The 27,127-nt window shown below is 52.0% G+C and overlaps 2 pseudogenes across 2 annotated transcripts; both read left to right on the top strand.

Moving 5' to 3' along the window:
• The first annotated feature begins 10,082 nt into the window (after positions 1–10,082).
• On the top strand, positions 10,083–10,397 carry LOC308217919 (feather keratin 1 pseudogene; annotated as a pseudogene). The gene has a single exon. The product of its transcript is annotated as a feather keratin 1 pseudogene (transcript).
• Positions 10,398–13,056: 2,659 nt separating this feature from the next.
• On the top strand, positions 13,057–13,371 carry LOC308217699 (feather keratin 1 pseudogene; annotated as a pseudogene). Its single transcript has one exon. The product of its transcript is annotated as a feather keratin 1 pseudogene (transcript).
• The last annotated feature ends 13,756 nt before the right edge of the window (positions 13,372–27,127 follow it).

The following is a 27,127-nucleotide window of genomic DNA, read 5'->3' as shown; positions in this document are numbered from 1 at the left end:
AGATCGCTAAACCTGTCTTTAGACCTGTCCTTTCCTGTTGAGTGAGCTCTGTGGGTGTCTTGGTGCCCCTCTGGCTTGTGAGGTTGTAGGTGATAGAAAGGATGCTGCCTGTTTGGGCTTCTGCCCCCTGGGTGCCATTCCTGTGTGTGGTGTTGCAAGCAGGCGTTAGAGGTTTGCTCATGAGAGCAGACTGTAGGCCTGGTGGGCCTGGCTGAAGCAGGCGAGCCCTGTGATGAGGGGAGTTCTTCCAAGTGCCCCAAATTCTTGTGTTTACCCTCTGTAACTCTCTACTTAAGCACCCAGGCTCCTATAGTGGGTGCAGTTCACTAGGTGGTGAGGGCTCAGGGAAGCCGCTGCGTCCTCACTGGCCATGTGCTCCCTCAGTTCCAAGCTGCCCATACCCATGTTGAGTGGACCACTGGGTCCTTGGGGCTGAGCCCACAGTTGAGCCTGACCTCATTCCTCGGGAAGGTAAAAAAAAGGAGCCTTCCTGGAAAGCACTGCCATGCCCATCAAGGTCAAGGTGATGGGCTGTGGTTTTACGTGTGAATTTTGAGAGGGGAAACTGTCCTTGATGTCTTCCCTGTTTAAGCCACTGGGTGTTTGCAAAGAGGGGAGCAGTGTCTATTATTGAGCTGTACTTGAAGGAAGCCTTTGTCACTGTCTCCCATTACATGCTCCTAGAGAAGTGAAGCCAGGAAAGTATGGGCTGTGATGGGGCCAGTGAGGAAGCTGAAAGGCTGTGGCTGAAGTGCTGAGCTCAGAGGATTCTGACCAGTGGTGGGACAAGAGGATGTGGGCACAAGGGAAAACAGATGGAATTTCATGGGCAATGAAGGCAATCCTTTTTCAGTGTGAGCATGGTCAAAGAGTAAAAGATGTTGTGGAGTCTTCATGCTGGGGTCTACTGAATACCCAAATGGCTATTGTCCTGGACAAGGTGCTGTAGCTGGCCCTGCTTGATAGGGGAAGTTGAAGCAGCCGCTCTCCAAGTCATGTAGTTCCTGCCAAACTACATGATTCTGTGGTTCTGATTGCTGGGAGGGCTGACGACCCATGCTGCGTAGGAGAGTTACTCAATTGTGTGCTGGTACAGGAAGGCTTTATCAGAGGCATGCACAAGGAATCCTTGTAAATTTGTATCCTTTGTTTGAGCCAGTGGTGGGCTTAGGTCACTTCTGAAAGCCCCCCAGCTAGCAGTCTGTCTTGTTGCTGGTTGTGCTGGCTCATTGACTAGGAGAGGCCTTGTGGCACTTTTTCATCCACTCCAATGGCATGCAGAGCTATTGCTTTGTGCCATGTCAAGTTGTAAGGGCCTTGGTAGAAGAAAGGAAGAGGAGGAGTCATTAACTGGAATTCAGGATAATTTTATTGAGGCAAAAGAATGAAAACAAAAAAGCACAAGGTACAAGGGAAGGGGTCTGAGGTGTAAGTAGGCTGACAATCTTTCGAGGTCCTCCGCAATGCAGCAGATTTTAGCAGAGGATGGAGGTCTTCCTGCCCTGCAGTAGGAGCACCCCACTGGAAGTACTCTGATAGTTTTTTGCATGATGTGGTGGTTGCAGCAGACAGTAGTGGACACAGCTGATGGGGTTATGCAAAGAAAGAAACAGGAAAAGAGGAGGAGGTCCATTAGCCATGTTTTGAGAGAGCCTGGGCTGGTAACCTGCCCAGATTCCTCTCATGATGCCATGAAAGGAGGAGCTGTGATAGAAAGCCCATGTGCTAGCATTGACCCTGACAGGTGTCCTCAATTAATGCTGTCAAATCCAGGCTGTGGAATTTGATGTCAGAGCTCATGGCTAGAAGAGAAGATGTTGAAGCCTCTTCCACTGCTGTAGCAGCCAGTGTTAGGCTGCATTTACATTTCTCAGATTTACAGGACAATCTCTTCTGTTATTTCAACTCTATGTCCTGAGCTCATAATGAAACACAACGAAGAAACAAGAAACCAGGGCTGTACCCATTTTTGCCCAGTGTAGGTTAAGATGCAAATTCACTTCGTCAGCATCCAAGTCATAACTTACAACATCTGAGTCTTCACATAGTATACTTACGAAAAAAAATATATCATTACCGACAAGTGGTAAGAGTGCTCCTTCTTCCTGCTCTGTCACGGTTTGGATGTTACTTGTGTCACTCCTGGAAACATGAAAGCCTCAGCATTCCAGGTGCTGCTGGATCTGCTTCAAAAGCTTTTTAGGGTTACCTGATGTTTTGTACCTTCCAGATTGGAGGTCTGGTCTGATGCCTTTCCATAATTTAGTGGTTTCTGAGTGAACTGCCAGACAAAAGGTGATGTGCAGGAGACAGCAATTTCCAGGTGATATTGGCTGCATAATGCCCCTACAGCTCTTTCTTGCCACATGTTCTGCCTAAATGGTGCCTCATTTTGACCTCATGGCTCTGCTGCCAGCATAACTCAGGCCGCACCAAAAGCTGGGGTAGCCAAAATCAGGGCAAGAGTTGAGTGAACAGTCACATGCACCCCAGGATGCGGTTTGCCCTCTTGTCTGCCAGGGCACACTGCTGCCTCCTATTGAACCTGCTGCCAGCCAGCACCCCCAGGCGCCTTTCTGCAGGGCTGCTGTCCAGGAACTCCTCTCCCAGGCCGTGCTTGTGTCCAGCATGGCTCCATCCCAGGTGCAGAATCCAGCGTTTGTGCTTCTTAACTTTCATGCCATTGATGGTTGCCCAAAGCTCCAACCTATTGAGACCCTTCTGCAAGACCTCTTATCCTTCAAGAGAATCAACAGCAGCTCCCAGTCCCATCAGCAAACTTGTGAACAGTGCATTCAACTCCTGCCTGTAGATGTGTGATAAAATTATTGTTCAGAAATGGCCCTAGAATGGAGCCCTGAGGAACATTGCAGGTGACCAGTGACAAAGCACATCTAGCCCCATTCACTATGACACTTTCAGAGCTCTTCTTCAGCAGTTCTTTATCCAATGTATCATGTACCTGCTCATCTTACATTTGAACAACTTGTCCATGAGGATGTTGTGAAGGACAAGAGTTCATCCAGGGCAGATGCAAAGTCCTGTTTCTGGGGAGAAGTGACTCCGTGTAGCAGGAATATCTGGGGGCCCAATTGGTTAGAAACCATCTTAGCAGAGAATTACGTTGTGGTCCTGGTGAAGAACAAAAGGACCATGAGATGGGAACATACCCTTGTGAAAAAAGGGTCCACCACTCTCCAGGGCTGCATTCAGGAATGTTGCACTGGGTAAGGGGAGGGGACCGTTCCTTTCTCCTCAGAAATGGTGAGGAGAATCCCATGTGGGATTCATTTCTTGGCTCCCCAGTGAGCAAGGACTTGGACTTTACAGAGCAAGATCAGTGCAGGGTCACCAAGAGACTGGAGGGTCTGGATCATCTTTCGTAGAGAAGAGGTTGAGAATTGAGCCACTCGAGAAAGAAGGATGCCCATCATCAATGTGAATAAACCCTTGATGGCAGGGAAAGTGGTGGAACTCAGCTCTTGTCACTGGTGTGCATATGCAGAAGAAGAGGCCCTGGGTACAAGGGGAAAGAGATGGGATTGCATGGGCAAACCAGGCAAGCCTTTTTCCCTGTGTGGATGGACAAAGAATGGAAGAGGTGGTGGTGTCTCTGTGCTGGGAGCTACTGAAAACCCAACTGGCCATGGTCCCACACATGCAGCTCTAGTTGCCCTGTTCATGAAGAGGGATTAAAGCACCTTCTCTGGAGAGGTTCCTGCTGTTGAAAGTGATTGTGAGGAGACTCAGGCTGGGATGCTGAAGAATTTATTGCGACAAAGGAACGAAAATGTAAAAGTACCAAAAGGACCAAGTGGAAGTGAGACAGTGAGAGGTGCAAGAAGTGCGACCATGAGCAGAAGACTTCTGCTTGCAGTACATTTAGGCAGAGCACTGAGTTCTTCCTGCCCTGCAGTAGAAGCAGCATACCAGAGGTCGCCCGATAGTCTTTGACTTGTGAGAAGGTGTTTGCAGCAGAGAGTCCTGGAGGTGAGTGAGGGACAGAGGTGCTGGGCTGCTTTTATGCTGGTCCCTGAGGGGCGGGACAGCCTTTGCGTATGGCACCATTTGTCAGTAAGCAGTTGGTGCGTACCACAACCTGGCAAGTCGTGAGCTGGGGTGTGTTTTCCTTCCCACAGCGCTCCCTTTTCATGTCCTCCTGTTGAGGACATGTCCATCTGGCCCTGGCAGCAGCTGTTAAGGGAAAATACTAAAGTCTAAATGCTTGGTTTTGATGGTGCATTTCAGGACACTTGTCAGATCATGCTAGAAAAGCATTGGAGAGATGGGGTGTCGTCAGTGAGGTCATCCCATGGCACTTGGATGCTGTGGTTTGTGGGTGCGTTGTGAAGAGTGCTCCCCATGTCTTTGCAGCCCTGTCAGGCTGTCTGAGCTTTGGGGCTGTGCTGGCCGTGAGAGACTTCCCCTGTATTCCGTCCCTCCCCACCTTGCTACCAGGTTGCTAAGCCTGTCTTTAAGCCTGTCCTTTCCTGTCGGATGAGCTCTATGGATGTCTTGGTGTCTGTTTATGTTTCTAAGATTGTACTTGTTGTAGTGGGTTTAAGTGGGAGGGTTTCAGTAGATGTGGCTGTCGTGGTGGCTTCTGTTAGAAGGTGCAAGAAGCTTCCCCCATGTCTCATAGATCCCGTTTGAAGAACCCACATTGGGTAAATTCGTGGAGGTTTGTTTCTCTTGGAAGAGATCCCACGATGGAGAAGGGGAGGAGTGTGAGGAACAAAGAGGGTTAGCAACTATGTGTGTTGAACTGACTACAACCCCCCATTCCTCATCTCCATGTGTCGCTTCGGGAAAGGGAATATGTAATTCATGAGGGAAGGTGAACGTGGAAGAAGGGTTGGGGAAGGTGTTTCAAGATTTAGTTTTGTTTCTCAAAATTCTACTCTGATTTTGATTTTGACAAATTAAATTAATTTCCCCCAGCCAAGTCTGTTTTGCTGCCAGTGGAAACCTGTGAGTGATCTCCATGTCCTTATCTGGACTCGAGGGGCTTTTGTCATATTGTTCTCCTATCCAATTGAGAAAGCAGCGTGATAGAGCAGCTCAGTGAGCACTTAGTGCCCAACCAAAGACCACCCACCTCAGAGCCTCATCTTCACAGCAGGGCTGGGTTACAGGCTTGTTCCTGCACTTGTCCCCAGTGCCCTATGCAGGGCCTTGCTGAGCCAAGGTGAGGAGCATTGTGACCTCATACTGGGGGTTTTCTCTGTGACCTCAGAGGAGAGGGATGTTGGCTTGGAGACCCCTGCAGAGGTGATCCAGAGACTCTGCAGCAGTGCAGGTGGTGGTCAGGAGACCCCCTGCTCTGTTGGGCCTTGCAGGGAAGAGGAGCCGCTGGTCTGAGGATCATCCAAGGCATCATTTGTGGATGCCATAGCAAACTGAGACTATGGCCTGTGGACTCTGATGTGTGTGGAATGGGGACCTTGCAGGCCAAAGGTCAGTGCAGCAACAACCCTCACTGGGGCCAGAGGAAGATCCCAGAGGAGGGTGGTGGTGACCTAGACACACTGTATGGGCTTACCATGGTCCTCGCAGCAAGGGGGTAAGGTGTCATGGGTCCCTATGTGTGTGACCTTGGGACCCCTGTCGGATGTGCTCATGAGACTGGGGCAACTTCATCAGAGGCATGCTCTGTGTTGTCATGATGATGAGTGTTGTCATGTTCAAGACTCCATTTGAGCCACTCTGAGCACTTGGTGCCCAGCTAAGGTAAAATGACCGCAGAGCCTAAACCTTGTTCCCAGAGCTTCATTTAGCCAAGGTTGAGGAGGATTGTGACATTTTACTGGGGGCTTTCTGTGTGACCTCAGAGCAGAGGGATATTGGCTTGGGATCCCCTGCAGAGGTGTTCCAGAAATACAGCAGCAGTGAAGGTGGTGGTCCAGAGACCACTCGCACTGTTGGAGCCTGCAGTGAAGAGGGGCTAGTGGCCCCCTAAGCATCCCATCAAGGCATCATCTGGGGACCCCATAGCAAAGTGAGACCATGACCTGGGGACTTTGACATGAGTGGAATGGGGAAAATGCAGCCAGAACTTCATTGGAACAGAAACACACACTTAGATCAGAAGAGGATCCCAGAGGAGGAGGGTGGTGACCTGGGCACCCTGCATGGGATACCCATGGAACTCACAGCAGTCAGTGACAGAGCCATGAGCTCCTGTGTGGCTAGCCCTAGGACCTAACCGGAATAGTCTCATGAGCCTGGGGTGCCATCATCGCAGTCACACATAGGGAAGCATTGTCATGTTCGTTGCTTAGTTATGTGCTTGTGTCATATTCTGAAAGACCTCCATGTGTCAGTTTGTTTTGTTTCTAGTTGTGGTGACACATTTCCTACGAGAGACTTTGTGGCCCTTGTTCACTCACCCTGATGGCCTGTTGAGCCCTGGCTTTGTGTTGTGTGAAGTCAGGAGAGCCTTGGTAGAAGAAAGGGAGAGGAGGTGTCACAGGCTGGGATGCAGGAGAATTTTATCGAGGCAAAAGAGTAAAAATGTAGAAGCATGAGGTGGTATGAGCTGGTCTAAGGTACGAGTACGGCGACCATCCTCTGAGGTCTCTTGTTTGCAGTAGATTTTGTCAGAGCACCAAGGTCTTCCTGTCCTGAATTGGGAGGAGCCCACGAAAGGTCCCCTGAATCTTTCTTAGCTTGTGAGATGCTGGTTGTGACAGAGAGTACTGGACATAGCAGATGGTTGATGCAGAGAAGGAAGTGAGAGAACAGGAGGAGGTCCATGGAGCATGTTATCAGGCAGCACTGGCTGGCCCCATGCTCTGCTTCCTTTCTTGGTGCCTTGAAAGCAGGACCAGTGGACAGCAGATATATGTGTCAGGAATAGTCTGGATGTGCCTCCTCAGTCCTTTGTGTTGCTTCCAGGGTGTTGTTGGTGGTTGTCAGGGTGCTGTCAATGGCCATTAGCAGATGTTGAAGCCTCTTCCTCTGCCATAGCAGCCCTGGTCTCCGAAGCATCAAATGTTTAATAAAAATATTATGTAACCACCAGCAAGAGCTGTCTCCTCATCCAGAAATCTACTCACGTCAATGTCAGAGACACAGAGGTAAATCGAGCATTATTTGCAAGCTCAGGAGTGTTGCATCCCAACTAGAAGGAAGTGCAGCAAGAAGGCCAGGAGACCTCCTTGGATGGATAAGAAGCTGCTTCTGAAAATTCGAAGGAAAAAAGAGGTTTATAAAAGATGGAAGCAAGGACAGGAGGCCCAGGAAGAATACAGGCATGTTGTCTGGGAAGCTAGGGACCAGGTCAGGAAAGATAAGGCCCAGTTAGAATTGAACTTGGCTAGGGATGTTAAGGATAACAGGAAGGGATTCTATAGGTACATAGCAAATAAAAGACAAACTAGGGAAAACGTAGGCCTCCTCTGGAAGCTATTGTGAGAACTGGCTACCCAGGATTTGGAGAAGGCTGAGGTTCTTAATGACTTCTTCGCCTTGGTCTTCACTGGGAAAGGCTCTGACCGCACCACCCAAGTCTTGGAAGGCATATGCAGGGACTATGAGAATGAAGACCTTAGGCCCACTGTAGGAGAGGATCTGGTTAGAGACCATCTTAAAAACCTAAACGTACACAAGGACCTGATGAAATCCATCCGCGGGTCCTGAAGGAGCTGGCGAATGAAGTTGCTAAGCCACTGGCCATCATATTTGAAAAATCATGGCAGTCAGGTGAAGTTCCCGATGACTGGAAGAAGGGCAATATAACCCCCATTTTCAAGAAGGGGAAAATGGATGACCCGGGGATTACAGACCAGTCAGTCTCACCTCTGTGCCTGGCAAAAGCTTGGAGCAGATTCTCCTGGAAGACATGCTAAGGCACATGAAAAACAAGGAGGTGCTTGGTGACAGCCACCGTGGCTTCACTAAGGGGAAATCCTGCCTGACCAATTTGGTGGCCTTCTATGTTGGGGCTATGAAACTGAGGGACAGGGGCAGAGCAGTTGACGTCATCTACCTGGACTTGTGTAAAGCGTTCGACACTGTCCCACATGGCATCCTTGTCTCTCAATTGGAGAGACATCAGTTTGATGGGTGGACCACTCGGTGGATAAAGAACTGGCTGGGTGGCCGCACGCAAAGAGTTGTGGTCAATGGCTCGATGTCCGGCTGGAGACCAGTAACGAGTGGTGTCCCTCAGGGATCGGTGTTGGGACCGGTCTTGTTCAACATCTTTGTCGGTGACATAGACAGGGGGATTGAGTGCGCCCTCAGCAAGTTTGCCGATGACACCAAGCTGTGTGGTTCGGTTGATACGCCAGAGGGAAGGGATGCCATCCAGAGGGACCTCGACACGCTTGTGAGGTGGGCTGATGCCAACCTTATGAAGTTTAACCATGCCAAGTGCAAGGTCCTACACCTGGGTCAGAGCAATCCCAGGCACAGCTACAGGTTGGGCAGAGAAGAGATTCAGAGCAGCCCTGCAGAGAAGGACTTGGGGTGTTGGTCGATGAAAAAATGAACATGAGCCGGCTGCAGTGTGCGCTCGCAGCCCAGAAAGCAACCGTATCCTGGGCTGCATCAAGAGGAGCGTGACCAGCAGGTCGAAGGAGGTGATCCTGCCTCTCTGCTCTGCTCTCGTGAGACCTCACTTGGAGCATTGTGTGCAGTTCTGGTGTCCTCAACATAAAAAGGACATGGAACTGTTGGAACAAGTCCTGAGGAGGGCCACGAGGATGAGCAGGGGACTGGAGCACCTCCCGTATGGAGACAGGCTGAGAAAGTTGGGGCTGTTCAGCCTGGAGAAGAGAAGGCTGCGTGGAGACCTCAGAGCAGCCTTCCAGTATCTGAAGGGGGCCTACAAGGATGCTGGGAAGGGACTCTTCATTAGGGACTGTAGTGACAGTGAAGGGGTGATGGGTTCAAACTTAAATAGGGGAACAGGGGAAGTTTAGATTGGATCTAAGGAAGAAATTCTTTACTGAGAGGGTGGTGAGGCACTGGAATGGGTTGCCCAGGGAGGTTGTGAATGCTCCATCCTTGGCGGTGTTCAAGGCTATTTTGGATGAGGCCTTGGGTGCCATGGTTTAGTGTGGGGTGTCCCTGCCCATGGCAGGGGGGTTGGAACTAGATGATCTCAAGGTCCTTTCCAACCCTGACTATTCTATGATTCTATGATACTTACAAGGTGCCCCACATCAAGCACTGCATCAAACCAGAGGCCAGGCTGCAAACATGCCACTCATAAAAGACGGTAGTGCTATGACTGGGCCAACGCAATATTCTGGACAGATTGGAAGTGCTCCCCACATCACAGGAATAACCAGAGCTCAAGCACCGTTCCCAGGATCACAGCCTGCTCTTGTAAACTGCCCTCCCCTGACATGGCTATGAGGACATGGAAAACCTCTTCACAAGGCACCCACAAACCACACCACATGAGTGACCTCACTGACACCACCCCACCTCTCTAACGCTCTGGCTATTTCTGCAGAGTACCCCGACAGACACTTTCCATGCAAATCATCCCAAACGCACACTGTCATATGCAGGATGCCGCCAGGGCCAGATGGACACGTCCTCAACAGGAGGACATGCAAAGAGAGCGCTTTGGGAAGGAAAATGCTCCCGAGCTCATGACTTGCCAGGCTGTGGCACGCACCAGCTGCTTGCTGACAAATGCTGCCAAGCGCAAAGGCTGTCCCGCCCCTCGGGGACCAGCATAAAGGCTGGCCCAGTGCCTCTGTCCCTCACTCGCCTCTGCTGACGCCTTCTCCTGCGCGCTCAACAAGGTGAGCCTCAAGCCCCTTGCCCTCTGCTCCTGCCCCCCTGGCCCAGCTCTTCCAGCACGCTCTGCCCCAGCCTCAGCACCCCTGACGCCTCCCCAGCACCACAGCCCCACAGCCCCACACCAGCCTCCCCACTGCCTCGCCCTCCTGCACCACCGCCCCTCGCACCCCCACGCCCTCCGCTCTCCCCACACCCTCTCCTCTCTCCTCTCCTCTCCTCTCCTCTCCTCTCCTCTCCTCTCCTCTCCTCTCCTCTCCTTTCCTCTCCTCTCCTCTCCTCTTCTCTCCTCTCCTCTGCCAGGGCCCCTCCACACCACAGACATGGCCTGCTACGACCTCTGCCGCCCCTGCGGACCCACCCCGCTGGCCAACAGCTGCAACGAGCCCTGTGTCAGGCAGTGCCAGGACTCCCGCGTCGTCATCCAGCCTTCCACCGTGCTGGTCACCCTGCCAGGACCCATCCTCACCTCCTTCCCCCAGAGCACCGCCGTCGGATCCTCCTCATCCGCTGCCGTGGGCAGCGAATTCAGCGCCCAGGGAGTGCCCGTCTCCTCTGGGGGCTTCGGCTACGGCCTTGGCTACGGCTTCGGAGGCCTGGGCTGCTACGGCAGAGGAAGAGGCTGCAACATCTGCTAAGGGTCATTGACAGCATGCCTGGAACCAGCCACCCACACTATGGAAGCCATGGGAATGAGTGAGGATACATGTCCGGGCTATTTCTGATTTCCTCCTCACAGCTCCTCTTCTGAAAGCACCAAGAAAGGAAGCAAAGCAGGGGCCAGCCCAGGCTATCTGTTACCATCACCCATTGACCTCCTCCTCTTCTCCCACTTCCTTCTCCACATCACTCCATCTGCTATGTCAGGTACTCTCTGGCACAACCAGCATCTCACAAGCTAAGAAAGATTCATGAGACCTTAAGTGGGCTCTTCCCAATTCAGGGCAGGAAGACCTCGCTACTCTGACAGCATGTACTTCAAACAGAAAACCTCAGAGCATGGTCATCCTACCAACACCTTAGACCAGCTCTCTACCATCTCATGCTTGTACATTTTCACTCTTATGCCTCAATAAAGTTCTTCTGCAGCCAAGCCTGTGACACCTCCTCTTCCTTACATCTACCAAGGCTCTTCCAACATTACATAGCACAACGCCAGGTCTCAACAGGCCATCGAGCCAAGTGAACAAGGGCCACAAAGTCTCTCTTAGGAAATACACCACCACAATCAGCAACAAAACAAAGTGACACATGGAGGCCTTCCAGAATGTGACACAAGCCCATCACTGGCACATACTAATCATTGAACATGACATTGTCTCCCTACGCATGACAGTGGTGATGGCACCACAGGCTCATGAGACCGTTCGGGTGGGTTCCCAGGGCCAACTACACAGGAACTCATGGCCGTGCCACCGACTACTGCGAGGACCACGGGTATCCCACGCAGGGTGCCCAGGTCACCAGCCTCCTGCTCTGGGAACCTCTCCTGACTCAGGTGTGGGTTCCTGTTCCAATGACCTTCTGGCTGCATTTTCCCCATCCCACCCATGTCACAGTCTCCAGGCCATGGTCTCACCTTGCTATGGGGTCCACAAATGCTGCTTTGGTGGAATGCTTAGAGGGCCACCAGCACCTCATCACTGCAGGCTCCAACAGTGCGAGGGGTCTCCGGACAGAACATCCTGCCTGCTGCTGTATTTCTGAAACACCTCTGCAGGGACCCCAAGCCAACATCCGTCTACTCTGAGGTCACAAAGAAAGACCCCACTGTGACGTCACAATCCTCCTCACCATGGCTCAGCAAAGACCTGCATGGGTCACTGGAAACAAGTGCAGGAACAAGCCTGTAACCCTGTTCTCCTGTGAAGATGGGGTTCTGCGGTGAGTTGACCATGGCTGGCCACCAAGCGCTCACTGAACGCCTCTATAACTCCTTTTCCGCAACCAGGTAGGGGAAGAAGCTCCCAAGGAGAGAGAAGGACATGGAGATTACTCACCAGGTTGCAGTGGCAGCAAAACAGACTTGACTCAGGGAAATTCATTTATCAAAATTAAAAGTCAGAGAAGAATTAAGAGAAATAAAATCAACTTTTAAAACACCTGTCCCCAACGTCTCCCTTCATCAAGGTTCATCTTCCCTTCGAAATTACTTACTCCCTTGCGCAAAATAGCACAGAGGGATGGGAATGGGAATTGTGGTCAGTTCACCCCACGTTGTCTCTGCTCTTCCTTCCCCCTCACGCTCTTCCCCGGCTCCATCATGGGGCCTCTTCCACAGAAAACAGCCCTCCACAAACTTACATGGGTCTTTCTCACAGGCTCTGTCAGACTTGGAGAAAGCTTCGGGCATCTTCTCACGGAAGACAACACAGCAGAATAATTGCTACCAAAACATTTCCATGTAAACCCACTACAGCCAGGGACAACCTCACAAGCACAAGGGCACCAGGACACTCACAGAACTCACCCAAAAGGCAACGCCTAAAGCCAGGCTTAGTGACCTGGCAGCAAGACAGGGAGGGACTGAAGGCAATGGAAGGGGCAGCCCTTCACGCGCTACAATTACAAAGCCCAGACCAGCCTGACAGGGCTGCCGGGACATGAGGTCCCCTCTTCACAACGCAGCACGAGTGCCACAGGATGACATCACTGACGACACCACCACCTCTGCAATGCTTTTGTTGCATGTTCTGCCAAATGCCCTGACATGCACCATCAACACCAAGCCTTTGGTCTCTAATACTTGAAACGTACCGCCAGGGCCAGCAGGACACGTCCTCAACAGGAGGACATGAACATTCACAATTCTTGGAAGGAAAACACAACCACAACTAATTGCTTGGAAGGATTTGACACACACCAGCTGCTTGCACAAACATGCTGTCATGTACAAAGATGCTGTCTCAGCCCCCTCAGGCACTCCAGGACCAGCATAAAAGCCGGCCCAGCGCCTCTGTCCCTCACTCGCCTCTGCTGACGCCTTCTCCTGCGCGCTCAACAAGGTGAGCTCAAGCCCCTTGCCCTCTGCTCCTGCCCCCCTGGCCCAGCTCTTCCAGCACGCTCTGCCCCAGCCTCAGCACCCCTGACGCCTCCCCAGCACCACAGCCTCACAGCCCCACACCAGCCTCCCCACTGCCTCGCCCTCCTGCACCACCGCCCCTCGCACCCCCACGCCCTCCGCTCTCCCCACACCCTCTCTCCTCTCCTCTCCTCTCCTCTCCTCTCCTCTCCTCTCCTCTCCTCTCCTCTCCTCTCCTCTCCTCTCCTCTGCCAGGGCCCCTCCACACCACAGACATGGCCTGCTACGACCTCTGCCGCCCCTGCGGACCCACCCCGCTGGCCAACAGCTGCAACGAGCCCTGTGTCAGGCAGTGCCAGGACTCCCGCGTCGTCATCCAGCCTTCCACCGTGCTGGTCACCCTGCCAGGACCCATCCTCAGCTCCTTCCCCCAGAGCACCGCCGTCGGATCCTCCTCATCCGCTGCCGTGGGCAGCGAACTCAGCGCCCAGGGAGTGCCCGTCTCCTCTGGGGGCTTCGGCTACGGCCTTGGCTACGGCTTCGGAGGCCTGGGCTGCTACGGCACAGGAAGAGGCTACAACATCTGCTAAGGGACATTGACAACATTCCTGAAACCACTCACCTACATTCTAGAAGCAAAGACATGGATTGAGGATGCACGTCTGGGGTAATGCTGGCACACCAGTTCACTTTCTGCAGCTCCTTCTCTTGTGGCACTAAGCAAGCAGGGAAAGGGCCTGCCAAGGCTGCCTGGTAACATGGCCCATGGATGTGTTGCTCTTCTCCAAATTCCTTCTCTGCACCACCCCATCTGCTGTGTGCAGTACTCTGTGCCACACCAGCATCTTACAGCCAAACAGCAGCGGGGGACCTCCACTGGGTTCCTCCCCAGGCAAGCCAGGAAGACCTCGGTGCTCTGACAAAATCTACTGCATACAGAAGACCTCAGAGCATGGTCACCCTACTTGAATATCAGCTCTATTCCTCCTTATGCTTGTACGTTTTCATGCTTTTGTCTCAATAAACTTCTCCTGCATCCCAACCTCTGACACCTCCTCCGCCTTTCTTCTACTAAAGATATTCCAGCTTCACGCAGCACAAAGCCAGGGCTCAACAGGCTGTCAGTGTGGGTGAAAAAGGCCACAAGGATTCTCCTGGGAAGTATGCCACCACAACCAACAAAGACTGGCACCTGGGCTGCTTTCACAACCTGACAGAGATTTGAGCCAGCGCTGGCTCAAAGACAGTCTTGAACACAGAATCATAGAATCATAGAATAGTTAGGGTTGGAAAGGATCTTCAGATCATCTAGTTCCAACCCCCCTGCCATGGGCAGGGACACCCCACACTAAACCATGGCACCCAAGGCCTCATCCAACCTGGCCTTGAACACCGCCAAGGATGGAGCATTCACAACCTCCCTGGGCAACCCATTCCAGTGCCTCACCACCCTCTTAGTAAAGAATTTCTTCCTTAGATCCAATTTGAACTTCCACTGTTTAATTTCAACCCGTTACCCCTTGTCCTGTCACTACAGTCCCTGATGAATAGCCCCTACCCAGCATCCTTGTAGGCCCCCTTCAGATACTGGAAGGCAGCTATGAGGTCTCCACACAGCCTTCTCTTCTCCAGCCTGAACAGCCCCAACTTTCTCAGCCTGTCTCCGTACGGAAGGTGCTCCAAGAGCAGCGTGACCACCAGGTCGAAAGAGGTGATTCTGCCCCTCTACTCTGCTCTCGTGAGACCTCACTTGGAGCATTGTGTGCAGTTCTGGTGTCCTCAACATAAAAAGGACATGGAACTGTTGGAACAAGTCCTGAGGAGGGCCATGAGAATGATCAGGGGACTGGAGCACCTTCCGTATGGAGACAGCCTGAGAAAGTTGGGGCTGTTCCCATGAGCACGCCTCTGATGGCGTCACCACAGCTTCATGAGACCACTCGGGTGGTTCCTCAGGCCCCCCCTACTGTAAGGACCTTGGGTATGCTATGCAGTGTTCACAGGTCACCACTCTTCCTGCTCTGAGATCATCCTCTCACCCAGGTGTGGGTCGGTGTTGACTGACCACCCGGCTGCTTGGCCTCCTTTCCACACACACCAGAGTTCCTAGGCCATGGTCTCATTTTACTATGGGGTCCACAAATGATGAGTTGGAGTTTCCTCAAGCCATCAGCACCTCTTCACCATGAAACACAACAGAGACCCACGCAGGGGGTCTCCTGATCACCATCCTCCCTGATGCAGACTCTCTGGAGCACCTCTGCAGGGGACCACAAGCCAACATCCCTCTGCTCAGAGGTCACATAGAAAGACCCCCAGTATGAGGTCACAACCCTCCTCACACTGGAGTAATGAGGCCCTATGCAAGGCAAGGGGGACGAGGTGCAGGAACAAGCTTGTCAGCATGTTCTACTGCGAAGATGGGGCTCTGTGGTGGGTTCACCTCGGCTGGGCACCAAGTGCTCACTGAGCTCCTGCATCACTCCTCTTCCTCAGCTGCATTAGGGGGAGAGGAATAAGGCTAAACCTCTGGAGTCAAGATAAGAAAATGGAGATCACTCCCAGTTTCCTGTGGCAGCAAAACAGACCCAATATGGGGAAATTCATTTAACAAAATCAGGGTGGAAAAATAAGAAATTAATCAACACTTAAACTATTTTCCCCCAACGCCTCTTTTCTTCAAGGATCCACTTCAGTCCCCAAGTACTTACAGCCTGGACCAAAGTGGCACATGGTGTAGGGGAATGGAAGTTGTGGTCAGTTCAACACATGGTGTCTCTGCCAGTCGTTCCTCATCACACTCTTAACTGCTTCACTGTGGGGTCACTATAATGGGAAAGACTCCTCCATGATCTTACCCAACATAGGTCCTTCCCACATGCTCTATTGCACATGGAGAAAGCTTCTGGCATTTTCTCACAGAAGGCACCACAGAAGACCCACGGCTACCAAAACCTTTCCACATAAACACACTCTCCCACTGACAACCTTGCAACCACAAAGGGCACCAGAACATGCACAGACCTCAAGCAAGGCCTGAAGTCAGGATTAGCGACCTGGCAACAAGGCCGGGAGGGACTGAATGCGAGGGAAGGGACAGCCCCCCACAGCAAGCACAGCTCCAAAGCCCAGACCAGAATGACAGGGCTGTGAGGAAATGGCACCCCTTCTTCACAATGCACCTGCAAACCACAGCACATGAGCACCATGGGATAACCTCACGGAGGACACCCCACCTCTCTAACACTTTGATCGTGTTTACTGCCTGGCCAAAAAGATGCCACGAAAAACAAGCTTTTGGCCTTCAATACTTGCACTTAAAAGCTGCCGCCAGGGCCAGATAGACACGTCCTCAACAGGAGGACATGCAAAGGCAGCGCTGTGGGAAGGAAAACACGCCACAGATCATGACTTGCCAGGCAGTGGCACGCACCAGCTGCTTGCTGACAAATGCTGCCATGCGCAAAGGCTGTCCCGCCCCTCGGGGACCAGCATAAAAGCCAGCCCAGTGCCTCAGCATGCCTGAAATCCAGGAGAGAATGGGCCCACCTCGTGCTGCCTGGACACATGGCTCATGGACCTCCTCTTCTTCTCCAAATGCCTTCTCCGCACTTCTCATTCTCATCTAGTCCACTTCAAACACTATCTCACAGCCAAAACCCCACTGGGCATCTCCAGTGCACTGCTCACACTCTGGGGCACAAAGACCTCAGGATTCGGGCAACACCTGCTACACACAGGGGACCCAGCTGATGGTTGCCCTACTTTTACCTAACACTGGATTTCTTGGTTCTCCTGAAATTTCACCATTTTTTCATTAATAAACTTCTCCTGTATCCAAGCCTCAGACACCTCCTCTTCTTCACTTCTCCCAGAATCAGAATCAGAATTACTAGGTTGGAAGGGACCTTCAAGATCATCGAGTCCAACCCATGCCCTACACCTCGACTAAACCATGTCACCAAGTGCCACATCCAATCTCTTTTTAAACACATCCAGGGACGGTGACTCCACCACCACCCTGGGCAGACCGTTCCAATATTTTATTATTCTTTCTGTGAAAAATTTCTTCCTAATATCCAACCTGTACCTTCCTTGGCACAGTTTGAGACTGTGTCCTCTCGTTCTGTCAGTTGCTGCCTGGTGAAAGAGACCAACCCCCACCTGTCTACAACCTCCTTTCAGGAAGTTGTAGAGAGTGATAAGGTCACCTCTGAGTCTCCTTTTCTCCAGGCTAAACAACTCCAACTCTCTCAATCGCTCCTCGTAGGGCTTGTGGTCCAAGCCCCTCACCAGCCTCATTGCCCTCCTTTGGACGCGCTCAATCATTTCCACGTCCTTCTTAAACTGAGGAGCCCAGAACTGGACACAGTACTCAAGGTGCGGCCTCACCAGTACTGAGTACAGGGGAAGAATAACCTCCCTGTTTCTGCTGGCCACACCATTCCTAATGCAGGCTAGGATGCCATTGGCCTTCTTGGCCACCAGGGCACACTGCTGGCTCATATTCAGCTGGCCATCCACCAATACCCCCAGATCCCTTTCTACCTGGACACTATCCAGCCACACTGTCCCCAACTTATAACATTGCAAGGGGTTTTTATGGCCAAAATGTAGGACTCGGCACTTAGACTTATTAAATTTCATCTTATTGGATTCTGCCCATCTATCCAACCTATCCAGGTCTCTCTGCAGAGCCTTCCTTCCTTCCAGAAGATCAACACAAGCTCCCAACTTAGTGTCATCTGCAAACTTACTGATGAAAGACTCAATACCCTCATCCATGTCATCAATAAAAATATTGAACAACACCGGTCCCAGCACAGACCCCTGAGGGACACCACTGGTGACAGGTTGCCAGCTGGATGCAACACCGTTCACCGTCACCCTCTGGGCCCGGCCATCCAGCCAGTTACTGACCCAGCAAAGAGTGCTCCTGTCCAAGCCGTGAGCTGCTAGCTTTTCCAGGAGTATGTTATGGGGGACAGTATCAAAAGCCTTGCTGAAATCCAAATAGACAACATCCACAGCCCCTCCCACATCCACCAGGCGGGTCACCTGATCATAAAAGGAAATCAGGTTGGTCAAGCATGACCTGCCCTTCATAAACCCATGCTGGCTGGGTCTAATACCCTGGCCATTTCTTAAGTGCTGCTTAATAGCACTCAGTATGAACTTTTCCATTAACTTTCCCGGCACTGAGGTCAGACTAACTGGCCTATAATTACCAGGATCCTCCCTCCTACCCTTTTTATAAATGGGCATCACATTGGCCAACTTCCAATCATCTGGAACCTCACCAGTGAGCCACGACTGTTGGTAAATGATGGAGAGCGGCTTTGCAAGCTCATCCGCCATCTCCCTCATCACCCTGGGATGGATCCCACCTGGTCCCATTGATTTATAAATGTTCAGGTGCCTCAACAATTCTCTAATTTCCTCTTCTTGAATAACAAGAGGACCATTCTGCTCCCTAACACCACCTACCAACCTCAAAGTACAGTTATTGTGAGGGCAAGGTGTCTTCCTACTGAAAACTGAGGCAAAAAAGGCATTAAACACTTCTGCTTTCTCCTCATCTTTAGTTACTAAGTTTCCTGCCTCATCCAATAAGTAGCAAAGATCAGTCTTACCCTTCCTTTTACCATTGATATATTTATAAAAACTTTTTTTATTATTCTTTACGGAAGTTGCCAATTTAAGTTCAAACTGAGCTTTGGCCTCCCTAATTTTCTTTCTACATGCCCCAGCAGCCTCCTTAAACACTCCCTGAGAAACCCTACCCTCCTTCCAAAGATGATACACCTTCTTTTTATTTCTAAGTTCCTTCATAACCTCAGTACCCATCCAGGCTGGACGCTTGCCTCGTCGGCTCATCTTTCGGCACACAGGAACAGACTTTTCCTGTGCCCTCAAGATCTCTGTTTTGAGGCACACCCATCTTTCCTGAACTCCTTTATTTTCAAGGGCAGTTTCCCAAGGAACTCTCCGAATGAGTCTCTTAAACAGGCCAAAATCTGCCCTCCGGAAGTCCAAGGTATAGGTCTTATTGATGTTCCTCCTGATTTCCCTGAGTATTGACAATTCTACAATTTCATGATCACTGTGCCCCAGGCAACCTCCAACCTTCACCTCACCCACCAGTCCATCTCTATTAGTGAACGACAGGTCTAACATAGACCCTCCCCTGGTAGTCTCGCTCACCAGCTGTGACAAAAAGTTATCCTTCACACACTCTAAAAACTTTCTGGACTGCCTTTTTTGAGCTGTATGAAATTCCCAACATATATCTGGTAGGTTGAAGTCGCCTACAAGAACAAGGGCTGAAGATCCAGAAACATTCTCCAGTTGCTTATAAAACAAGTTGTCCACTTCTTCTTTCTGGTTGGGTGGACGATAACAGACCCCCAATAGGATATCAGCCTTACCGGCCTTCCCCTTGATTCTTACCCATAAACATTCAACTTCATCATCATTAATTTCAATACCTATAACATCTAAGACCTCCCTAATATAAAGGGCCACCCCTCCACCCCTTCTCCCTTTTCTGTCTCTTCTGAAGAGCTTGTAGCCATCCAATACGATGTTCCAGCTATTTGACTCATCCCACCACGTTTCTGTGATGGCGACTACATCATAGCTATATTGTTGCACCATGGCTTCCAGCTCTTCTTGTTTATTCCTCATACTACATGCATTAGTATACATACACCTCAGCTGATCCACCGATTTCACCACCAACCCAGGCTGATTACCCTTGGACCTGCTTCCAGTCAGCCCAGCTGCATCCCCTTCCCCCTTCAAACCTAGTTTAAAGCCCTTTCAATGAGTTCTGCCAATTCATGAGCAAAGATTCTTCTACCCTTAACAGAGAGATGCAACCCATCCGTGTCCAGTAGGCCAGGTGCTGTAAAGGTTGTCCCATGGTCAAAGAACCCAATGTTCTGCCGACGACACCAACCCTTGAGCCACTTGTTAATAATGTGGGCTCTCCTGTTCCTTTCATTAAATTTTTCTGCCACCAAAGGGATCGAGGAAAAGATCACCTGGGCTCCTGCCCTATCAACCACCTGACTCAGTACCCTAAAGTCCCTTTTAATTGCTTTAACACTCCTCCTTTCAATCTCGTCACTGCCAGCCTGGAGTATCAGCAGTGGATAATAATCAGAGGGCCTAATCAACCCAGAAAGTCTCTCAGTGATCTCCCGTATCCAGGCCCCAGGGAGGCAGCAGACCTCCCTGTAGAGTGGGTCCTGTCGGCATACGGGTCCCTCTGTTCCCCTTAGAAGTGAGTCCCCCACTACAACTACCCTTCTTTTCTTTTTGATGTTAGAAGCGGTAATTCGTCCTACAGGTAAAGCATGATTGAGAGGCTCACTGAGTAAATTATTGTTTCCTAAATCATCTAGTTGGCTCTCTAGATCCTCCTGATCCAGGGTCTCATATCTGTTCTGAAACGGTATCTGAGTTGGTAATGGGGGTCGGGAGAAAATGTTATTATTACCCCTCCGAACAGAGACCCATTTCCAATCCCCTTTGTCAACCAGGTGCCCTTCTACTTCTTGGCAGTTGGAGGCATGGGAGTCTTCTGACTCCTGGTGGGCCTCCCTCAAAGGTTCAAGGGTAGAACTCCACTAATCTATTTCCTTTTCACTTTCCCTAATACTCCTTAGTCTTTCAACTTCTTCCTTCAGCTCAGTCACCAATAATAAAAGATTACTAACCTGTTCGCACCTCAGGCAAATGTCCTCTGCCCCTGGTACTACTGATAAGCTCAAACACTCTGCACAGGAAGGGGTCTGTACAGACACATCCTTTTTGGAGGGTTCCGTTAAGTTACTTACACTCTTGCTCACTACAGGTTTTGATCGCGTAAGAACCATTACTTCCAAAGCCCTGCTTGCCCTGCCTGCGCGAACTGCCGCGCAAACTGCCTCTTCTATAATCCAATTACGACCCGGGTCGCCGTGCTCCCTGGAAGCTCTTAGACTTAAATACTAGAGCCAAGCCCCCCGTTTAAAAGCCCCGCCGAGTCTCCTCCTTCTGGCCTCTCCAAAGGCAGGCTGGGAAATGAAGTCTCCGTGCTCTGGGCCCGTTTAAAAGCCCCGCCGAGTCTCCTCCTTCCAGCCTCTCCAAAGGCAAACTGCTCATTCAACCTCAACCAGCACAAAGGCCATCAAGCTGGTGGAAAAGGTCCACCAGGCCACAGTAACGTATTAAATCCCCTGCAAAACCCTCCTGTGGGCTTCCAGCACAGACACCAGCTCTTCCCTTGCCAAAAACCTTGGAAATGCTAATGCACTTCTACCCACACCTGACATACAAGCTCCACATGGCAGCACACACTTGACCACAACTGCCCATGGCAGGGGGGTTGGAATTAGATGATCCCAAGGTCCTTTCCAACCCTAACTATTCTGTGATTTTATGATTCTAACTACCTGGCCATCACAACAAGCAGAACCATAGCAAAGAGAATCATTTAGTGCACAAGGGACATCTGGGGATCACCTAAAATTTCACCAGCATTGAAGAGAGCAAGAACACCTCCCCACACACCACCAACCTGACAGCAAATCTCTTCCTATGCTGCCATGGAGACTCTTGCCCTCTTTTGCTGCAAGGGTGAATTCCTGCACCATCCTGAGCTTGTTCTCCACAACCACCACAAAGTTGTATCAGCAAAGCTGCTTCCCAGCCTCTCAGTCTCCAGTACGTTCTGACAACAGGCACCATTCCTCCCTACATGGAAAACTTTACATTTCTTCCTGTTGAACTTCAGGAGATTCCTGTCTGCCCATTCCCCAGCACCTCCTGTTCCCTCTACAGCACAGCACAACCGTCCAGCATCTCAGGCTCTCTCCAGATTTTGCATCATCTCTAAACCTGCTGAGAGAGCACTCAAGCCAACTGCCCACAAGCACAGGTGACCCCACACCCCATGACCATGCAAGGGGAGAAAGCATCAAAGGCGTTGCAGGAATACTGAGGTAAACAGCAGAACAGCACTCTCCTTCTTCACAAAACTCAGCAAATCAAAGTAGAACACCCTTACAAAGGTGAGAATGAGGACCCTAGGCCCACTGTAGGAGAGGATCTGGTTAGAGACCATCTTAAAAACCTAAATGTACACAAGTCCATGGGACCTGATGAAATCCATCCGCGGGTCCTGAAGGAGCTGGCGAATGAAGTTGCTAAGCCACTGGCCATCATATTTGAAAAATCATGGCAGACAGGTGAAGTTCCCGATGACTGGAAGAAGGGCAATATAACCCCCATTTTCAAGAAGGGGAAAATGGATGACCCGGGGATTACAGACCAGTCAGTCTCACCTCTGTGCCTGGCAAAAGCTTGGAGCAGATTCTCCTGGAAGACATGCTAAGGCACATGAAAAACAAGGAGGTGCTTGGTGACAGCCACCGTGGCTTCACTAAGGGGAAATCCTGCCTGACCAATTTGGTGGCCTTCTATGTTGGGGCTATGAAACTGAGGGACAGGGGCAGAGCAGTTGACGTCATCTACCTGGACTTGTGTAAAGCGTTCGACACTGTCCCACATGGCATCCTTGTCTCTCAATTGGAGAGACATCAGTTTGATGGGTGGACCACTCGGTGGATAAAGAACTGGCTGGGTGGCCGCACGCAAAGAGTTGTGGTCAATGGCTCGATGTCCGGCTGGAGACCAGTAACGAGTGGTGTCCCTCAGGGATCGGTGTTGGGACCGGTCTTGTTCAACATCTTTGTCGGTGACATGGACAGGGGGATTGAGTGTGCCCTCAGCAAGTTTGCCGATGACACCAAGCTGTGTGGTTCGGTTGATACGCCAGAGGGAAGGGATGCCATCCAGAGGGACCTCGACACGCTTGTGAGGTGGGCTGATGCCAACCTTATGAAGTTTAACCATGCCAAGTGCAAGGTCCTACACCTGGGTCAGAGCAATTCCAGGCACAGCTACAGGTTGGGCAGAGAAGTAATTCAGAGCGGCCCTGCAGAGAAGGACTTGGGGGTATTGGTCGATGAAAAAATGAACATGAGCCGGCTGCAGTGTGCGCTCGCAGCCCAGAAAGCCAACCGTATCCTGGGCTGCATCAAGAGGAGCGTGACCAGCAGGTCGAAGGAGGTGATCCTGCCCCTCTACTCTGCTCTCGTGAGACCTCACTTGGAGCATTGTGTGCAGTTCTGGTGTCCTCAACATAAAAAGGACATGGAACTGTTGGAACAAGTCCTGAGGAGGGCCACAAGGATGAGCAGGGGACTGGAGCACCTCCCGTATGGAGACAGGCTGAGAAAGTTGGGGCTGTTCAGCCTGGAGAAGAGAAGGCTGCGTGGAGACCTCAGAGCAGCCTTCCAGTATCTGAAGGGGGCCTACAAGGATGCTGGGAAGGGACTCTTCATTAGGGACTGTAGTGACAGGACAAGGGGTGATGGGTTCAAACTTAAACAGGGGAAGTTTAGATTGGATCTAAGGAAGAAATTCTTTACTGAGAGGGTGGTGAGGCACTGGAATGGGTTGCCCAGGGAGGTTGTGAATGCTCCATCCTTGGCGGTGTTCAAGGCCAGGTTGGATGAGGCCTTGGGTGCCATGGTTTAGTGTGGGGTGTCCCTGCCCATGGCAGGGGGGTTGGAACTAGATGATCTCAAGGTCCTTTCCAACCCTGACTATTCTATGATTCTATGATACTTACAAGGTGCCCCACATCAAGCACTGCATCAAACCAGAGGCCAGGCTGCAAACATGCCACTCATAAAAGAGGGTAGTGCTACGACTGGGCCAACGCAATATTCTGGACAGATTGGAAGTGCTCCCCACATCACAGGAATAACCAGAGCTCAAGCACCGTTCCCAGGATAACAGCCTGCTCTTGTAAACTGCCCTCCCCTGACATGGCTATGAGGACATGGAAAACCTCTTCACAAGGCACCCACAAACCACACCACACGAGTGACCTCACTGACACCACCCCACCTCTCTAATGCTCTGGCCATGTCTGCAGAGTACCCTGACAGATACTTTCCATGCAAATCATCCCAAACGCACACTGTCACTTGAAGGCTGCCGCCAGGGCCACATGGACACTTCCTCAACAGGAGGACATGCAAAGAGAGCACTGTGGGAAGGAAAACGCTCCCCAGCTCATGACTCGCCAGGCTGTGGCACGCACCAGCTGCTTGCTGACAAATGCTGCCATGCGCAAAGGCTGTCCCGCCCCTCGGGGACCAGCATAAAAGCCAGCCCAGTGCCTCTGTCCCTCACTCGCCTCTGCTGACGCCTTCTCCTGCGCGCTCAACAAGGTGAGCCTCAAGCCCCTTGCCCTCTGCTCCTGTCCCCCTGGCCCGGCTCTTCCAGCACGCTCTGCCCCAGCCTCAGCACCCCTGATGCCTCCCCAGCACCACAGCCCCACAGCCCCACACCAGCCTCCCCACTGCCTCGCCCTCCTGCACCACCGCCCCTCGCACCCCCACGCCCTCCGCTCTCCCCACACCCTCTCCTCTCTCCTCTCCTCTCCTCTGCCAGGGCCCCTCCACACCACAGACATGGCCTGCTACGACCTCTGCCGCCCCTGCGGACCCACCCCGCTGGCCAACAGCTGCAACAAGCCCTGTGTCAGGCAGTGCCAGGACTCTCGCGTCGTCATCCAGCCTCCCGCCGTGCTGGTCACCCTGCCAGGACCCATCCTCAGCTCCTTCCCCCAGAGCACCGCCGTCGGATCCTCCTCATCCGCTGCCGTGGGCAGCGAACTCAGCGCCCAGGGAGTGCCCGTCTCCTCTGGGGGCTTCGGCTACGGCCTTGGCTACGGCTTCGGAGGCCTGGGCTGCTACGGCACAGGAAGAGGCTACAACATCTGCTAAGGGACATTGACAACATTCCTGAAACCACTCACCTACATTCTAGAAGCAAAGACATGGATTGAGGATGCACGTCTGGGGTAATGCTGGCACACCAGTTCACTTTCCGCAGCTCCTTCTCTTGTGGCACTAAGCAAGCAGGGAAAGGGCCTGCCAAGGTCCATGCCTGGTAACATGGCCCATGGATGTGTTGCTCTTCTCCAAATTCCTTCTCTGCACCACCCCATCTGCTGTGTGCAGTACTCTGTGCCACACCAGCATCTCACAGGCAAACAGCAGCGGGGGACCTCCACTGGGTTCCTCCCCAGGCAAGCCAGGAAGACCTCAGTGCTCTGACATTATCTACTGCATACAATAGACCTCAGTGCACGGTCACCCTACTTGAATATCAGCTCTATTCCTCCTTATGCTTTTGTCTCAATAAACTTCTCCTGCATCCTAACCTCTGACACCTCCTCCGCCTTTCTTCTACTAAAGATATTCCAGCTTCACGCAGCACAAAGCCAGGGCTCAACAGGCTGTCAGTGTGGGTGAAAAAGGCCACAAGGATTCTCCTGGGAAGTATGCCACCACAACCAACAAAGACTGGCACTTGGGGTGCTTTCACAACCTGACAGAGATTTGAGCCAGCGCTGGCTCAAAGACAGTCTTGAACATGACAACACTGCCATGAGCACGCCTCTGATGGAGTCACCACAGACTCATGAGACCATTCGGGTGGTGCCTCAGGCAACCCTACTGCAAGGACCTTGGGGATCCTATGCAGTGTTCACAGGTCACCACTCTTCCTGCTCTGAGATCATCCTCTCACCCAGCTGTGGGTCGGTGTTGCACTGACCACCTGGCTGCTTGGCCTCCTTTCCACACACACCAGAGTTCCTAGGCCATGGTCTCACTTTACTATGGGGTCCACAAATGATGAGTTGGAGATTCCTCAAGCCATCAGCACCTCTTCACCATGAAACACAACAGAGACCCACGCAGGGGGTCTCCTGATCCCCATCCGCCCTGATGCAGACTCTCTGGACCACCTCTGCAGGGGTCCACAAGACACCACCCCTCTGCTCTGAGGTCACACAGAAAGCCCCCACTGTGAGGTCACAGTCCTCCTCACCTTGGCTCAGCACAGCCCTGCATGGGGCACTGGGGACAAGTGCAGGACCAAGTCTGTGACCCAGCTCTCCTGCAAAGATGGGGCTCCAAGAGTGGAGCTTGGCTTGGCAACAAGCGCTCAATGAGCTGCTCTATCACTCCTCTTCCTCCAGAGGATAGGGGAGAGAAGAACAGGATGAAAGTCTCTCAAATCGAGTTAAGAACATGAAGATCACTCACTGGTTTCCAGTGGCAGCAAAACAGACGTAATATGGGGAAATTCATTTATCCAAATCAAAAGTCAGAGTAGAATTATAACAAACTGAAACAAAGCTTAGAACACCCACCCCCAATCTCTCCCTTCTTCAAGGTTCATCTTCCCTCCTACATTACTTACTCCCTTGCCCAAAACAGCACAGAGGGATGAGAAGGGGAATTGTGGTTCAGTTCACCCCACATTGTCTCTGCCACACCACCCTCCTTACACTCTTCACCTGCTCCATTCTGGGGCCCCTTCCACAGGAAACAGAACTCCACAAACTTATGGGAATCCTTCCCACAGGCTCTACTGGACCTGGAGAAAGCTTCAGGAGGCACATTCTCACGGAAGACACCACAGCAGCATAAAGGCTAACAAAAAAATTTCACGTAAAAGCACTCACCCAGTGAACACCTTACAAGTCCAAAGGCCACCGAGACAACCACAGAGCACATCCAAAGGGAAAGGACAGGCCAAAAGACGGGCTTAGAGACCTGGCAGCAAGGCAGAGAGGGACCAGATGCAAGGGGAGGGGCAGGCCCCTCATGGCCAACACAGCTCCAATGCCCAGACCAGTGTAACGATGCTGTGAGGATATGGGGACCCCTCTTCACAATTCCTCTTGCCTCAAGAAAGTTCGCCTCCATCCCAGCCCCTGATGCCTCCTCGACCTTTCTTCTACCAAGGCTCTTCCAACTTCACGCAGCACTAAGTCAGGTATCAGAAGGTCATTCATGTAAGTGGCAAAATGCCATAAGTCTTCTCCTGGGAAGTAGGGCACCACTAGCATCAAAGACAGGCTCCTGGATTGCTTCCACAATGTGACACAGTACTTTGAGGCACCAAATGGCTCGCGGGGCTCGGTGGGTGGCTGCCGGGGGATGCTCTCGGCCGCCGCGGGGCTGGGCTCGGCCGTGGGGCTTGGCTCCTCCGCCGCCTCCTCCCGCTGCTCGGCAACCGCCTCCTTTCCCTCCTCGTCTGCCCCGACTTCCTCCACCGGCAGCCACTCCCTGCCGGCCTCCGGGCCTGCTCCCGCCACCGCTTGGTCCCCAGGGCCGCCCTCCCGGGCCGCTCCCTCTCAGCTCCCCGCAGCCTCACAAAGACGGAGGCGAGGACGAGGGCCAGGACGGTGAAGAGCAGCGGGACGGC

The sequence above is a fragment of the Psittacula echo genome (genome assembly GCF_963264785.1).
Source record: "Psittacula echo genome assembly, chromosome: 2".
NCBI classification, from domain to species: Eukaryota; Metazoa; Chordata; class Aves; order Psittaciformes; family Psittacidae; genus Psittacula; species Psittacula echo.
Note: the sequence above shows the minus strand (reverse complement) of the source record. Positions and strands in the feature narration are given on the sequence as shown.